The sequence below is a fragment of the Pan troglodytes genome, chromosome 7 (genome assembly GCF_028858775.2).
Source record: "Pan troglodytes isolate AG18354 chromosome 7, NHGRI_mPanTro3-v2.0_pri, whole genome shotgun sequence".
Lineage (NCBI taxonomy): Eukaryota > Metazoa > Chordata > Mammalia > Primates > Hominidae > Pan > Pan troglodytes.
The window spans coordinates 64924164-64934777 of NC_072405.2; positions in this window are offsets into that span (position 1 = coordinate 64924164).

The window sequence follows — 10614 nt, forward strand, 5'->3', positions numbered from 1 at the left end:
AAGAAAAACAGGGGAGTCATGATGAGATTGGGTTTGAAATTTATTCCGGGGCTGAGTAGGACAGGAAAAGTGGTGAGGGGTCGAAGAGCAGCCTTAGCCAGCCCATATCTGGGACAGATCTGGAGTAGAGGAACTGCACATTTGTTCTTTATTTGGGTGACAGAAGAAACAGGCAGGTCGTATAAGCTTGGAAAAGTAGGTGCAGGGGAAACCCTCGACTGTCTTTTCAGTACTTAAGAGGTTACTTGTGTGTTTTAGGCAGCAGCAGCGAGCTGTGGCAAGCTATGCGAGGCGTGTGGGAAGGCGAGTGGGTAAATGTGCGTGCATTGGTTTCAGGTCAGCCGTCACCACACAGCGACACTCCTGTGTGGGGCTCTGGGGAGTTGCAGGGCTTCTGAGGGAGAAGGGAGACACATTCATGAACAGTGCGGGTGATAGACATGCACCCCAGGTGCCTCCAGAGTCCACAACCAGCCTGCAGGAGGAGAGGCAGTTGGACTCAAAGGGCCTTCCAGAATGGGCTAAGGTGTGGAGGTGAGCAGCACCTGGGAGTGAGAGTGGACTGAGGCAGAGAGACGTCGGGTAATGGGCCCTTGATGGTGCAGCCTGCCTGCAAGAGTTCAGATGAGTGGACACTGGGAAACACCAGCCTCCTGTTATCTTCATGGCTTCTCTGAGCAGAATCCTGGGCTGTCACTCTTCTTTCTGGTCAGAAGACCTGGGTGGACCTCAAGAAAGAAATTTGGAGCATTATTAGAAATCTCATTAGTACAAAAGATGAGAGTGAGTAGTGGGGGATGCACCGGTGACGCAGTGAAAGAAGCCAGAGGCCCTGCTGGTTGGAAAGGGTCCTGCTTTGACTTGATGTGGGGGAAACTCAGAGGACTGACCATAATCCTGAAAGCTGGGAAAGGATTTCTAAAGGGTCTCTTTTGGCAAAGGCTAGGAATGGACAGTTTATGACAGAACATGTGTCATGGGCTAATAAACATGAAAAAGTGGTTTAATCTTATTCTCAATTTCTTTGATCTTAGGGCCAAAGAGATGCATATTGAAACATTTCTTACCTTACAAATTGAAAGTTTTTTTTTTTTAAAAGAATGCCTTCATATGAGGGTATAAATTATGCATTTCTGGAAAACAAATATGTATCAGGAATTAGAAAGGGATATATCCTCTGACCCAATTCCACCTTTATCTTTACCAAATACCCAGGTATTGTCTGTGGCCTTTCAGGAAGGGAAACTGGGTCACTGAGAGTCAGGGATGGGAAAGAGACTTTCCACTCCACTGAATCATGTGAAGTAGTACCTTTTTAGGAAACAAGTATATTAATCAAAATAAATTGATCTTTAATTCCTAAGAAGTATGTGCAGATGGAGTACTCTACAGCCATCTTTATAAAATCATGTTTTTCAAGGGTATGAAGTACACTTCACAGAATATGAGTTTAAAAAACACAGTACAAGACTAAATATATTTGCTATGATCCTAATTTCTATGAAAATTTTATGTACCTGCATTAGAAACACTGGAAGAGAGTTCACCAACATCTTAACATTTTTTGTAATATAGTAGTGGAATGTTGGTTGAATTTATTTCTTTGTATCTTTTTGTATTTTCCAAATTTTCCATTATGTGTATATCTTTATCTCATAATAAAAATGTTTCTGTGGCCACACATACACAGATGCTTCCATTCCAGATAGCACAGTGAGCATATGCATTCATATCCTATTTTCTTCCAAAATTCCATTGAAATAAAAGAGAAAATATAAAAATGCAAATAAACACATTAGTGCTAGAAAAAAGAAAGGAGCTACCAGTGAGGGTTGACTTCATTAAGCAGATGGATCCTATTTCCAGAAACCAGAGCAAAAGATACCTTAAGCTATGACACACGGAAGGTACTGCAAAAATGAGTCATTCTTCCCAACAGAAAGCCTGAGTAACCACAATTCAGTAAACAAACACAGAGTGTAAATAGGACACGGGACACTCAGATGGAATAAGAGTGTTAATATAAAAAACAACACTCTGAAGGTATTGAAATACAATATTGAAAAATTGTTTTGAAATTTGGGACTAGGCAAGGAAATATCATAAGCAAAGTAAGATGATAAACAACAGACTAGGAGAAAATAGTTTTGCATAAAGATTTGACCATTGATAATTGGTCATAATATATAGCATTTCTATAAACTGATTGAAATAAGACAGTGGGAAAAATTGATAAAGAAATTTATAGGCAAATAAATATAAATTACTGAAAATGCCTAAAAAGATGTGAAATTTCACTCATATTCAGGAAAAGGAAATTGGAAAAGCAATAACCTTTTTTTCATTCATTAATATCCACATATTAAAAAGTCAGATAAGAATTTAGGATTGGGGCTGGGCATGGTGGCTCATGCCTGTAATCCCAACACTTTGGGAGGCCAAGGCAGGCGGATCACCTGAAGTCAGGAGTTCAAGACCAGCCTGGCTAACATGGCGAAAACCCGTCTCTACTAAAAAATACCAAAATTAGCCAGGGGTGGTGGTGGGCGCTTGTAATCCCAGCTACTCACTAGTCTGAGGCAGGGAGAATTGCTTGAACCCGGGAGGTGGAGGTTGCAGTGAGCAGAGATCGCGCCATTGCACTCTAGCCTGGGTGACAGAGCAAGACTCCATCTTGGGAAAAAAGAAAAAAAAAAGAATTCAGGATTGGCAAGGGTGTGGGAACACAGACATTCTCAAACAATGTGGGGATATTTGTCTTTGAGTCTTTTATGGACAGTAATTGGGCAGTAGCTATCATAACTTTTGACTGCTATTTCACATCTAGGAATCTATCACATAAGAATATTGACACTTCCAGCACTCTGGGAGGCCGAAGTGGGTGGATAATGAGGTCAGGAGATCGAGACCATCCTGGCTAACATGGTGAAACTCCATCTCTACTAAAAATACAAAAAATTAGCTGGGTGTGGTGGCACGCACCTGTAGTCTCAGCTACTCAAGAGGCTGAGGCAGGAGAATCGCTTGAACCCGGTAGGCAGAGGTTGCATTGAGCCGAGATCACGCACTCCAGCCTGGGTGACAGAGTGAGACTCTGTCTCAAAAAAAAAAAAAAAAAAAAAATTGACCCATGTTTATTGAAGATTGTGATAGCAAAAAATGAGAAGCTACTTGAATGCACAGCTATTCCATTAATCACGATATAGTCATGTAATAGAATTCTCTGAAGCTGAAAAAAAGGATGAAGTTAGAAATATATTTAGTGGCAGGGAGAAATCTCCAGGCTGTGGTCAGTGAAAAAAAAGTACAGAATTATTCCACTGAAATTAAATTGATGATTACTGTGCATTGTGCATGCACATGTGTGTTCACATGTGTGTAAAACAGATGGAAATGCACAGAAGAATGGATCTGGAAGGCTACACACCAAACCGTTGGCAGTAGTTACCTCGGGAGGGGCACAGAATTGAGTAAGGGGCAAGGAGAGTCGCCTCCATTATGATATATATTTCTGTATTGTTTGACTTTTTATAAATGGCGTGCAATATTTTGTTATATTAAAAACAAAAAAAGATGAAAAAAAAGCCTACTTTTAAAAGACTCGTTTAAAGAACATGTTGTCTTTGGGGATTACTTGGTAAAACAGTAGAGTAAGTACAGTCAGCAGATGATACTTTCACAAATATATATGTTTAACCAAAATGCATTATTTGGCAGAAGGAGATTGTGAAATCCTCAGAGAAGTACATGATTAGTGTAAAGGTAGACTTATTTGTTCAATGACAGGAAGAGAGCAGTGTTAGGCTGGAACAGAAGTAGTAAACGAACATGTGAAAGAGTAGGATGAATAATATATACTGATAATAAATCCAAGAGTTGAAGGAGAAAGGGGACATGTGCCCTGTCACTTTGTTGGGGAAAGTAACTATATATCAAAGAAATGCAAAAGTTTCAGAAAGCCAAGACTCAAGGAAGACAGTGATAGGACTGGGCACATGACTGAATTTCCCTGTTTACTACATTTTTCAGAAAAACTGGGCATGAAGCCCGACACTCCTCATTCCATCTCTCGCCGAAAAGACAAAAGGATGTGTTGTTTTATGTTTGTTCTAGCTCTTCTATTTATCCCATGGTCATTATCACCTCTAACAAATTTTTTTTCCCCGAATAATCATAGAATGAGCTACCGCTCATTTATGTAGATTTGACCTGGCTTGTTGTGCCAAGGTTACTTACAGCCAGAGACTTACGGGCCCAGATACATTTTCTCCTATTTTCATTTTCATTCTGCTTTTCTCATCAGGAATTTCTCTTCCTTTCTGACTCTCTCTGTGATCAGTGGAAATACTATTTGTGAAGGGCATTTTTTGCTTATACAGTTATAGAAAAAACTTTTGATGGATATATGATTAGGATGAGGAGTATGACAGGCATGCTCTCTCCCTTACTCTGTTTTACTGAAGTATAATTTATATGCTATAATGTACCCATTTTAAGTGTATAGTCTGTGTTGTAGTAAATTTACAGCGTTGTGCAGTTGTGCATTACTTCATTCCAGTTTCAGAATGCTTCCATCACACCTGGGAATATTTTAAACAAAATATTTGACTTAGATTTATTGGAGAGTGAAAGTAGCCCCACTCATGGGCCCCATGGCCCCAACCCATGTGGTAACAAACTTGTGGTTAGGTGTTCTCCAAGGATTCCCACCTCTCATTTTAATTTTTTATTTAGATCTAAAGACGATAAGTAAGTTTCTCCATTGTTTTCTCTAGAACCCTCCTTCCTGCCCTCACTCACCACCATTTTTCAGGTCAAGCCTCTGACAGTGCAACCTTTCTGGGATTCTGGAGTCATGTGGTTTTCCAGTCCATCCTCTTGGTTTCATGTTTTTGTCTGTTCTCCCCAACACATGAGCATCTGGGATAACGAATATACCCCCTGTCACTACCTCCTGACAATGAGGAGGTGTGTCCTATATGGATGGCAATCTGGCATTAGCTGATAATGCCTTAACTTTCAGGATTATTAGTTTCTTATTATCTAGGGTACATATCTTACTTCTTTCCCCAACAGTTCATTGATTACTTTAGAGGATTAAACAAAAATTTTTATGCATAATTTTTAGATCTATACTGAAACACTTTCTCTGAACATCTAGTAATTCCTACAGCCAGAAATGGCTGTCATCATAGTCATCTTTGTAAACATTTTCTTTGAGTTTTTGTTTTATTTTTTATAGAGACAGTTCTTATTCTGCAAAACTTTTTCACCTAGCTGGAAACTATGAAAAAAAATTAGCAGAGGGCCTATCCAGTTACCAAATACAATAAAGCTATGGTTTGAAATTAGTTCTGAGTTGAAAGAGGCTTTAGTAGTTTAGGGTCCACTTCATTTGAATGACTTGTACAAAGTGCTAATTTTGGCATTATTTGTAATGGCCCAAAACTGGACTGAATACCCAAATACCTTGTTGTATATTTCCACAATGGAATACTATACAGCAATGAAAAGGGATGGACTACTACTACATACAATTTGTAGATGACTCTCACAAACATAATGCTGAGCAAAAAAAAAAAAAAAAATGACACACCTAAGTACATACTATGTGATTGCACTTACATGAAGTTCAAAAACAGCAATACTAATCCATGTGATAAAGTCAGAACAATGGTTACCTTTGAGGAGTCGTGACCAAGAGAGGGTAAATGGGAAGTTTCTGAGGTGGCATCCATGTTCTACATCTTGACCTGGGCAGTGGTTACACAGTTATGTTCACTATCTAAAAACATATCTAGCTGTATACACTTCTATGCATTTTTTTGAATGTATGTTCTATTTCAGTAAAAGTTCCTGTATTCCAAGTCCTTCCACCCTCCCGACTGTGAACTAAAGAAAAAATCAGGCTTTCAAACAGTTAAAGTTCATTTTGTTCAGTCTTACTGAGGATTGCAAACTGGGAGTGTTTTACAGAGGGTTTCTACGTGGCTCCAAACCAGTGTTTCAGTCCACAGCTTGTATATCACGTGATGGAGATTCTGCGTGTGCTATTAACTTATATTACAGCAAAATTTCATCAAAGTTTGGGTTCAAGAGTAGATCTGGTTATAGATTACAGAGGTGTAACCATCAATCCTGTCAGATATTATGTACAGAAAGAGTCAAAGGCTAGGGCTATTGAAGTTATCTTTTTTTTTTTCCTTGAGTTAATATATTCATTTTCTTTCTTTTTTTCCCCCATAAGTTATCGGGGTACAGGTGGTATTTGGTTGCATGAGTAAGTTTTTTAGTGGTGATTTGTGAGATTTTGGTGCACCCATTACCCAAGCATTATACACTCGACCATATTTGTAGTCTTTTATCCCTCACCCCTGTCCCACTCTTCCTCGCAAGTCCTCAAAGTCCATTATATCATTCTAATGCCTTTGCGTCCTCATAGCTTGGGTCCCACATATCAGTGAGAACATACAATATTTGGTTTTCCATTCCTGAGTTACTTCACTTAGAATAATAGTCTCGAATCTCATTGAGGTCACTGGAAATGCTGTTAATTCATTCCTTTTTATGGCTGTGTAGAATTCCATTATATATATAAATATAAATATATATAAAAATATAAAAATATATAAAAATATATAAATATATAAAAAATATAAATATATATAAATATATAAATAAATATATAAATATATATAAATATATGAAAATATATATAAAAATATAAATATATATAAAAATATATAAATATCTATGTGTATATAAATATATATAAATATCTATAAATATATAAATATCTATAAATATATATAAAAATATATATATATGTATATATAACTATATATAACTATATATAAATATATATAACTATATAACTATATATAAATATGTATAAATATATATAACTATATAACTATATATAAATATATATAACTATATATAAATATATAACTATAAATATATATAACTATATATAAATATATAACTATATATAAATATATATAACTACATATATAAATATATATAACTATATATATAAATATATAACTACATATATAAATATATATAACTATATATAAATATATAACTACATATATAAATATATATAACTATATATAAATATATATAAATATATATAACTATATATAAATATATATAAATATATATAAATATATATAACTATATATAAATATATATAAATATATAAATATATACATAAATATATATAAATATATACATAAATATATATATAAATATATACATAAATGTATATAAATATATACATAAATATATATAAATATATACATAAATATATATGAATATATAAATATATAAAAATATATATGTAAATATATATACATAAATATATATGTAAATATATATATATCACAGTTTCTTTATCCACTCATTGATTGATGGCCATTTGGGTTGGTTCCACAATTTTGCAATTGTGAATTGTGCTGCTATAAACATGCATGTAAAAGTATCTTTTTCGAATAATGAGTTCTTCTTCTCTGGGCAGATACCCAGTAGTGGGATTTCTGGATCAAATGGTAGTTCTACTTTTAGTTCTTTAAGGAATCTCGACACTCTTTTCCATAGTGATTGTACTAGTTCACATTGTACTAGTTTACATTCCCATCAGCAATGCAGAAGTGTTCCACGTTCACTGCATCCACACCAACATCTACTGTTTTTTGATTTTTTGTTTATGGCCATTCTTGCAGGAATGAGGTGGTATCACATTGTGGTTTTGATTTGCATTTCTCTGATCATTAGTGATGTTGGCCATTTTTTTCATATGTTTGTTGGCCATTTGTATGTCTTCTTTTGAAAATTGTCTATTCATGCCCTTAGCCTACTTTTTGATGGAATTGTTTGTTTTTTTCTTACTCATTTGTTTGAGTTCATTGTAGATTCTGGATATTAGTCCTTTGTCAAGTGTATAGGTTGTGAAGGTTTTCTCCCATTCTGTGGGTTGTCTGTTTACTGTGCTGACTGTTCCTTTTGCAGTGCAAAAGCTCTTTAGTTTTATTAGGTCCCAGTTATTTACCTTTGTTTTTACTGCATTTGCTTTTGGGTTCTTGGTCATGAAATCCTTGCCTAAGCCAATGTCTAGAAAGAGTTTTCCAATGTTATCTTCTAGAATTTTTATAGTTTCAGGTCTTAGGTTTAAGTTCTTAATCCATCTTGAGTTGATTTTTATGTAAGCTGAGAGATGAGGATCCAGTTTCACTCTTCTACATGTGGCTAGCCAATTATCCCAGCATCATTTGTTGAAAAGGGTGTCCTTTCCCCACTTTATGTTTTTGTTTGCTTTGCCGAAGACCAGTTGGCTGTAAAGTATGTGGGTTTATTTCTGGGCTCTCTATTCTGTTCCATTGGTCTATGTGCCTATTTTTATATCAGTACCATGCTGTTTTGGTGACTATAGCCTTATAGTATAGTTTGAAATCAGGTAGAGTGATGCCTCCAGATTTGTTCTTTTCACTTAGTGTTGCTTTGCTTATTCAGGCTCTTTTTTGGTTCCATATGAATTTTAGATTTGTTTTTTCCAATTCTGTGAAAAATGATGGTAGTATTTTGATGGGGATTGCATTGAATTTGTAGATGGCTTTTGGCAGTATGTTCATTTTCACAATATTGATTCTACTCATCCATGAGCATGGGATATTTTTCCATTCTTTGTGTCATCTATGATTTCTTTCAGCAGTGTTTTGTAGTTTTCCTTGTAGAGGTCTTTTGCCTCCTTGGTTAGGTATATTCCTAAGTATTATTTATTTATTTATTTATTTTGCAGCTATTGTAAAATGGGTTGAGTTCTTGATCTGATTCTCCACTTGGTTGCTGTTGGTGTATAGAAGAGCTACTGATTTGTGTGTATTAATCTTGTATCCAGAAACTTTGCTGAATTCTTTTATCAGTTCTAGGAGCTTTCTGGAGGAATCCTTAGGGTTTTTCAAGGTAAACGATCATGTCGTCAGCGATTCTTTTTATGTGGTGTATCACATTCATTGACTTGCTTATGTTAAACCATTGCTGCATCCCTGGTATGAGACCAGTTGATCATGGTGGATTATCTTTTTGATATGTCATTGGATTAAGTTAGCTAGTATTTTGTTAAGGACTTTAGTATCCATGTTTATCAGGGATATCGGTCTGTAGTTTTATTTTTTGGTTGTGTCCTTTCCTGGTTTTGGTATTAGGGTGATGCTGGCTTCATAGAATGAATTAGGGAGGTTCCTTCCTTCTCTGTCTTGTGGAATAGTGTCAAAAGGATTGGTCCCAATTCTTCTTTGAATGTCTAGTAGAGTTGTGCTGTGAATCCGTCTGGTCCAGAACTATTTTTTGTTGGTAATTTCTTAATTACCATTTCAATTTTGCTGCTTGTTATTGGTCTGTTCAGGGTATCTAATTCTTCCTGATTTAAGCTAGGATGGTTGTAATTTTCCAAGAATTTATCCATCTCTTCTAGGTTTTCTAGTCTATGTGCATAAAGATGTTCATAATAATCTTGACTGATCTTTTGTATTTCAGTAGTGTCAGTTGTAATATCTCCTGTTTCATTTGTTAGTGAGGTTATTTGGATTTTCTCTCTTCTTTTCTTGGTTAATCTTGGTAATGGTCTATCAATTTTATTTATCTTTTCAAAGAACCAGCTTTTTGATTCATATATCTTTTGTATTTTTCTTCTGTTTCAATTTACGTTAGTTCTTCTTTGATCTTGGTTATTTCCTTTCTTCTGCTGGGCTTGGGTTTGGCTTGTTCTTGTTTCTCTAGTTCCTTGAGGTGTGACCTTAGATTGTCTGTTCATGCTCTTTCAGACTGTTTGATGTAGGTGTTTAGGGCTATGAGCTTTCCTCTTAGAACTGCCTTTGCTGTATTCCAGAGGTTTTGATAGATTGTGTCATTATTGTCATTCAGTTCAAAGAATTTTTCAGTTTCCATCTTGATTTTGTTTTTGACAATGACCCAATGCTCATTCATGAGCAGGTTATTTAATTTCCATGTTTTTACATGGTTTTGAAGGTTCCTTTTAGAGTTGATTTCCAGTTTTATTCCACTGTGGTCTGAGAGAGTGCTTGATATAATTTCAATTTTCTTAAATTTATTGAGGCTAATTTAATGGCCTATCATATGGTCTATTTTGGAGAGAAAGTTCCACGCACTGTTGAATAGAATGTGTATTCTGTGGTTGTTGGGTGAAATGTTCTGTATGTATCTATTAAGTCAATTTGTTCCAAGGTTGGTTTAAATTCATTGTTTCTTTGCTGACTTTCTGTCTTGATGTCCTGTCTAGTGCTGTCAATGGAGTATTGAAGTCCACCACTGTTCCCGTGTTGCTGTGTATCTCATTTCTTAGGTCTATTAGTAATTATTTTACACATTTGGGAGCTGCAGTGTTACGTGCATATATGTTTAGGATTGTGATATTTTACCCTTTACCATTATATAATGTGCCTCTTTGTCTCTTTTAACTGCTGTTGCATTAAAGTTTGTTTTGTCTGATATAAGAATAGCTACCCCTTCTCGATTTTGGTGTCCATTTACATGAAATGCCTTTTTCTACCTCTTTACTTTAAGTTTATATGAGTCCTTATGTGTTAGGTGAGT